This window comes from Sprattus sprattus, assembly GCF_963457725.1.
Source record: "Sprattus sprattus genome assembly, chromosome: 11".
Taxonomy (NCBI): domain Eukaryota; kingdom Metazoa; phylum Chordata; class Actinopteri; order Clupeiformes; family Clupeidae; genus Sprattus; species Sprattus sprattus.
Window position 1 is genome coordinate 9,802,787 of NC_137909.1, and position 7,908 is coordinate 9,810,694.

Sequence of the window (7,908 nt, forward strand, 5' to 3'; positions counted from 1 at the left end):
TTGTTTTATTAATAAGGGTATCTTTTTCCGCCTTGTATATAAATGTTGTGAACTTGTCTGATTGCGCTGGTTATAGCTCTGTTAAGTATTTGTATTTCCAAACAAATAACGTTGTTTTTGGAGTAGAATCGGTACCGACATTTTTTTTTCTTTTAATAGTGCAAACTGGAGTTAACATAATCTTAAAACATAATTATGATGGATAGCTTTGTTGTATTATAAATATAAAGGCTGAAATCATATTTACCCACAGTAAAATCAAAAGCTTACTTGATGGCATGAGCTTGTTGTCATTCATAAATTATAACTATAACAATATAGCCTACATAATGAAACAATAAGATCACACACTGCAGGTCTACTGGATGTATTAGCTTGTAGATAAATAACATTTTGACTATGGACCTATATTCTGCAAACATTTATATTTAGCCTACTTTCAGAAAGCGTAAATATAATGTGTTGATTTTGGCGTTGGCTTGTTAAACAGAAGAAGCCGCAGACCTACGCCATCTCCTGGCAACATTTATGACAACAAACAGTATTTATTGTTTCTTGTAATCAAAGCACTAGATCTCGGTGAGGCGGAAGCAAGGAATATGAACTTTCAAAAGGACTGTTGCATTGGCCGGGAATTGAATTGATTTAGCTGAACGGCCCTAAACCGTTTCCCATTCATTCTCTAAGGTAAACAACTACGGATGTAATATTTTTGTGGCCACTAAAACTTCATGGCGCTGTTACAATGCTGAGTCTCTAAAAACTTTTATTCTAATCTAGACACATTTCTGTGGAAACAGGACAAGTACATTTAGACGTGCCAGAATGACAAATAAAACGGACTGACTTAGAATACATATTCTATTATCAGACTTAAAATTCTACAGTTGACTAAATTACATCCGCATCTGGCTCGCAAGGTTCAGGATGATTTTAAATAGTATATGGCGTAGTGTTGCGTTGTTCATTTTAGGGTAGGCTAACCGGTTTACTTATCTATGCATTTACGGAGGAATAAGTCACACAGCTCGCCATCGTAATTACTTTACCGGAAAGAGAACAATCATTTATTGTGCACCTGCACAATACAGCAACGTCATGTTCAACGTCCAATCAGATCACTGTATGAGAGCATAAGACCCCCACTCAATTCAACACCCCCACTTGCTCTCATAATACACAGGAAAGATTAACAATAATAATTATCAAAAATAAAACAATCTGTCACATTTGACAGCTTAGGCTACATTCAAAAAAGATTTCTAAACTTATCGAGCTTTAACTTTATTGCACATGTACATATTTACACTCACCATTCCAAAGTTGTATAAGGTATAGACATTCTTGAGTAGTCGCAGCCAAAGCCATATATTCAGCTTCACATGTGGATAACTCAACTGTTGGCTGCTTCTTTGATTTCCATGACACAACAGGACCCTTTTCAGTCAGACCTACACAATACCCTGTAGTACTGTGTCTATCCCTCAGGTCTGCTGCCCAATCAGCATCACTAAATGCCACAAGTTTAAGGCCGAATCTCGATTCTTCTCCTTGCCCCTTTTGCTTAATCTTGTCTTAGTCTTAACCCTAGCACTTGCAAGTGTAAGGGCCAAGGGCTGAGATCTTTCCCCTATGAAATGAGACGCCACTAGGTTTCGGGTACGTCATGCGTGACTGTATGAGCTATGAAACTAGCGATTTAAAAAAAAGTCTAATGAAGAACATGGTTGCAAATATATATGTATACAACTGTGTAGAACACGAAACAAGACTGTCGTCATTTTTAAATTAATTATAAGCCAAAAATACTTACATGTAGTGTATGTAGCATGATTGCTGGCAAGCTACCATATAAGCCAATGGAGTGGTGGTATACGCGCTAATTGTATCCTAAAACTACCGTTTGAAAGCTTCAGTTAAGACCGACAATTCTATGCATCGCTCGTGTAGTACATTTCAGATCAAACCGAGTCATTATAAACATATAAAAAGTTGTGTAGATAGCTTTATTCATGTTAAATATTCCTCGCTTCAAGCAGCCATTTTTTTTGGAAAATTCCCAAACTGGTTTCGCTGTGTGCTCTGGGATAGCCCTTGGAGGAGCAAGGTAGCTCTCCGATCAGCTTTAAAACGAGGGCCATACACTACTTAATCTTACCCCTTAATCTTGATCAAGTTGGGTATTGAGACACCACTAGCTCTCACATGAACGCGCAATTTCGAGGGTAAGGGGTAAGATAAGGGGTAAGGGGAAGTATTGAGATTGGGCCTAAGTGCCTCTTTACTTTTATTATAGCATAACTCCTCGTTGATAGTGCATTTCAAGTATCTCATCACTTGTTTGGCCGCCATCATGTGTTGTTGTTTTGGCTGTGATATGTAGGCCTACTGTGAAAGCTTGCTGACTTTCCTATAGGTCTGGTCTTGAACATGTCATATTCGCAGTTGGAGAACCAGTCTCCTTGTAGCCTTTAGCAACATATTTTGCTTTATATGTCTCAGACTCGTCAGCATTGCATTTGACTGCAAAGACCCACCTACCCTCCACTGTAGTCTTACCCTTTGGTAGTGTAGATTAGCTATTTAGTTTACATCTTAAAAAGCACATTTAGCTGTATACTACTTATTTAATTGTTAACTATATAACTACAATGTATTTACATACACAATTATCATAAAACATAAAACCTTACCTAACTACAATAATTTAACAATAAATAATAGTTTCAGAGTCTTCGGGCGAAAAGCGCCAGAGCCGAGAATAGTAAACAATCCTATTTCGTTTCCTAGTGTTCGCTGTTGCTAAACCACTACGGGTGTAATATATTTCTGGCCACTACGAAATTCATGGCACTGTTCCGACGCTCAGTCTCTGTCAAAACCATTTCAGTGGCACGCTCACCAAACCATTTAGGCAATTAGATCTTTCCAGAGAAATACAGTCAGTGCGGGCACATGATGGCAGCACTCCGATCCCATCCAATTCTCTCCATGGGGTCTCCATGGGGGGTTAACTGCTCTATCTCAAAGCACATGGCAGTGACCAATCTAGTTCTTGGCCGCGACAGTTCAAATCAAATGCGGAATGTTTACATCTGCTACCGTTGATTATACAGTAAATACGTTGTGAAATGAAACAAAAACACACCACAGTTAAAGTTGTATTAGTATTGATTGATTCACATCGATATGAATGGATTACATGACTAACAACTGGTGGAAAGTAATATGAAAATATTTGTTCACTGAATTAGCGTTCTGTCCCAAACAGTTGCGTTACAGTTTCAAAGTTTCACTTTCGCTTTCAGTATTTCAACGTGAATGAGAGGGAGCACAAGAACTGAGCGTCTAGCAGCGTTTATCATATCATATACATTATATATGATGCATTTATATGTCTGTGGGCACGATCTCAAGCACGTGCAAAAGTTGTTGTTGTCCAATTTGAATCAGATACGAGAGACACATGCGCGCCCAGTCCAATTACCAGCGGAATCGAATCGTGTGTCCAGGGGTTTACATCGGAGTCCAGTGGGACTCAAGTCGGACACAATGAATCTAGTTCTGGGGAGACACATGTGTCCAATATCCAATTTAAATCGGACTGAAATCGGAAATTGGACACATGTGTCCACACTGAGTGTACAAATGCTGGTGAGGCAGAGGCATTGGGGGTGTCTCAAAGTGCAATTTGTAGGACATTGGTGTAAAAGTGAGCTACACTGCACTAAATAATAGTTACAGTACTGAGTTGATGATGAGGCAACAAACTAAGGCATTCTCCTATGCATTTAAGTCACTGTAATTCAGGAGTCGAATTCTAAATTGAGGGGCTAAATTGGGATGAATTTCTTTTTAAATATGCTGAAATAAGAAATCCTAAATCAACAGTCTCCAAACGGAAGACATAAAATAAGATACTATCCACTATACTAACGAGGATTGACACGATATATCATTGAAAACAACATTATTTTATCTTCGCGTCGATCTGGTACACAAGCATAGTTTAGCTAAACAGCCCTAAACTGTTTGCCATTCATTATCAATGGTAGCGCTAAACCACTACGGATGTAATATTTTTTTGGCCATTACTACCCTTTGGCGCCAGGGCAAGTTTAAAAAAAAAATTATTATTATTTCAAGCAAACTTCTGTGGAGATGGGACAAATCACCAGCGACCGTTACATTTATTGACGCTAGTGTTCATTGATCAAAATTAACAGTGGAAAATGTTATGGACTATGAATTTCACTGTAAGTGGGTGCCAAAGGTATTGAGATTAATAATTGACGTTTTTTCAGATCATCTCTTTTTTTTCATTTATCATTATGAAGAAATGTTACATCTCAACCACAAAACTTGGGAGAGTCTTGCAAGTGTGTATGAAATGCTGCCTGCAGTTACCATGGTGAAAAAAATGCAAATTTGTCCTCATGGTGAAACTATTTAGCGTGACCAAATAATGTCTGAGGCTCATTGCAGACATGACTATGAGGTTGTGATGGTCTTGCATTATCAATAAGTTAAACTTTATAAAGGTTATAGTATTTTGTTTTATGGGCTGAAACTTCCAAACAAAGAGCACTTCTAGACACAGCTCAGTGGTGTTTACTCGGGTGTTTTGATGTAGCTTTCCATCTCTACTGGTCAAGCATATTTTGCCTATACTGCACAGATGGTCGCACATAGACTCATGCTGCATTTTAAATACTTTCATCCACACTGAGAGAATAAGGACTTGAAAAGGATATGCCTTTAGGTTAGATTAGATTCAACTTTATTGTCATTGCACAGAGATCAAGTACTGAGACAACGAAATGCAGTTTAGCAGAATATTTGCATTATGTAAAGTGAAGTACATAACTAAATAAGATATGGACGATACGAAATAGATATGGAATATGAACAGTATTGATACAAACTAGCAGCAATAGAAGGTGGAGATATGATATATAAAGTGCAGGTATAAGTACAGTATAAGGTAGTCGTCAAATAGTAGTACATGCTTTACCAAAGCCTGAAGGATCTTGTGCTTTGAGCTGTAAGGCCTAATAATATTCCTCTGAATGTTTCTGTATGATCATTTACCAACAGGGCAGGTTATACAGCCGCGGAAAAAATTAAGAGACCACTTAAAAATGATCAGTTTCTCTGGTTTTACTATTTATTGGTATGAGTTCAAGTAAAGTTAACATTTTAGTTTTATTCTATAAATTACTGACAACATTTCTACCAAATTTCAAATAAAAATATTGTCATTAAGAGCATTTATTTGCAGAAAAATGACAATTGGTCAAAATGGCAAAATAAATTAAATGTTTTCAGATCTTGAATAATGCAAAGAAAACAAGTTCATATAGATTCTTTAACTACACAATACTAATGCTTTAACTTTGGAAGAGATCAGAAATCAATATCTGGAAAAACCGCATCTTTTTTGTTATTTTGACAAATTGTCATTTTTCTGCAAAAAATGCTCTAAATGACAGTATTTTTATTTGAAATTCAGTAGAAATGTTGTTAGTAGTTTATAGAATGAAACAAAAGTGTTCATTTTATAATAATAATAAAACATTTTATTTGTATTGCACTTTACATCATACAGATCTCAAAGTGCTACATATAAGGCAACAACAATGAACAATAATTAGCAGAAAGCTTTTGAAAAAAGATACGTTTTTAGGCCTTTTTTAAAAACGTCAATAGACTGTGGGGCCCTGAGATGGTCAGGGAGGGCATTCCACAGCCTTGGGGCAGCAGAGGAGAAGGCCCGGTCACCCATGGTGCATAGCTTAGTTCTGGTGGCTTGAAGGGTGTTTGCATTTTACTCAAACACATACCAATAAATAGTAAAAAAAAAAAAGAAAAACTGATTTTTTTCAAAGTGGTCTCTTAATTTTTTCCGCGGCAGTATGTATCAGTACTTGATAAAACTGATGACAAGTATCGTATCCTGTCCACTGTCATCATTCTTCACGTTATGCATCTGAGCAGAGCAGTGCAAAAACAATTCTCTCCTGTTTGATTTAGAGTTTATGTTGCATTTTGTAACATGATAAATTATGTGTTAGGTGAGGTTATGTTTCATGTTGTAATATGATTAATGATGTGTTAGGTCGGTGAGGTTATGTTATATGATGAATGATGTGTTAGGCGAGGTTATGTGTCAAGTTGCATGTTGTAATGATAAATGATGTAGGTGAGGTTATATTTTTGGCCAGTACGACATCATGGCGCTGTTCCGAAGTTCAGTCTCTGTGTTAACCAAGCCATATCTGTGGGACGCTCACCCAAACAATAGTAAAGGTTAGATTGTTTCACACTGCACTGATGTTGGTGAGACAAGTAATATAAACCCTCAAAAAGGGATGTTGCATTGGCCAGGAATCGAACGCATGCCACCCGCGTCAGAATGGTTCAGCGAAACGGTCCTATAATGCGTCCTGTTCTTCTCACTACTCTACCTTCATGGCGCTTTTCGAATGCTCAGTGTCTGTCTCAATCAAAACCATTACTGTGGCACGCTCACCCAAACCATAGAGAATCAAACCCAATGTACAGACATTGGTGAAGCAGAGGCAAAGAATACAAACCGTCCCAAGGGAGTGTCGCATTGACCGGGAAACGAACCCGCGCCTCCCGCGGGGCTGCCGAGAAGCTAAACGGACCTAACGCTGTCCCATGCATTTCCAATGGTAGGCCTAATGCTAAACCACTACAGATGTAATATTCTTTTGGCCACAACTACTTTTTAGCGCTGTTCAGAGGTTTTATAAAGACAGGCGGTCTTTGAAAATGTTTCTCCTGCAGGCAAACTTCTGACAGGAGACGGTACAAGTCACCAGAGACTCGCTACATGTATTTACGCTTCTGTTCGCTGTTCCGAGATTTTTTAAAGACGAGCGATCTTTGAAAAACTTTCTTCACAGGCAAACTTCTGGCAGGAGACGAGAGACGAGCTACATATTCACGCTAGTGTCCATCCATCAAAGGTAAGATACGTTTTGTGGGGTGAATGTAAAACTACAGGTTACATTTACAGTTTGCTATATCGCCAGATATTTCCATAAAATTATGTGTAATCAATTGGATAGCATCACTCGCTTGGTAACGATGAAGACTTGTGGTGAAATGACACGTCAAATTATGAATGGGCACGATCGTTTTATATTCATGTGAATAGTTTTCATGTCGTGAAGTTAAATAGTCTTGTCAGTCCGTTTCTGACAATGTTGTGTTGATAAGTTAACTATAACTCAGCATCGCTCGCTTGCTAAGAGACTGACGGTACGGGCTTGTAGCTTGTGTTACGTGATACTAATGGATGAAAACGATTGTTTATATTGATGTGTACGGGTTCATGTCGTGATGTAAAATTATCTTTACACCATGGATCTGACTTTTAATGTGTCGATCATTCGTCAGCAACGTTCGCTTGGTAAGTTAACTTCACCCTAGCATCACTCCCTTGACTTGAGGTGTCTGACCAGTTACACATTGCACTTATCCTAGTTGTGACTTGACTCTAGGCCTAAGAGATTGATACCATCTCTCTGTTTTTCTTTTAACAAACTTAAGTTTGAAAAGTACAATTTTGTCAGGACTACAGTAGTACCAGAGTAGACTTTCAGACAATTAATTGAAATCTGTCTACAGTAGGCCAATGTATATTTGTACTCAGTCTTCCCCAGTGATCTATGTAACACCCTCTATCCCTTGCTCTCACTCACTCACTCTCTCTGCAAAGACCCTCCCATCCCCCCTGTTGATTTCACAGACACGTGCTGGCGCGCGCGCACACACACACACACACACACACACACACACACACACACACACACACACACACTGTGCTTTCAACTCCTGCTGCTGCAAAGACCCTCCCACCCCCCTGTTGTTTTCACA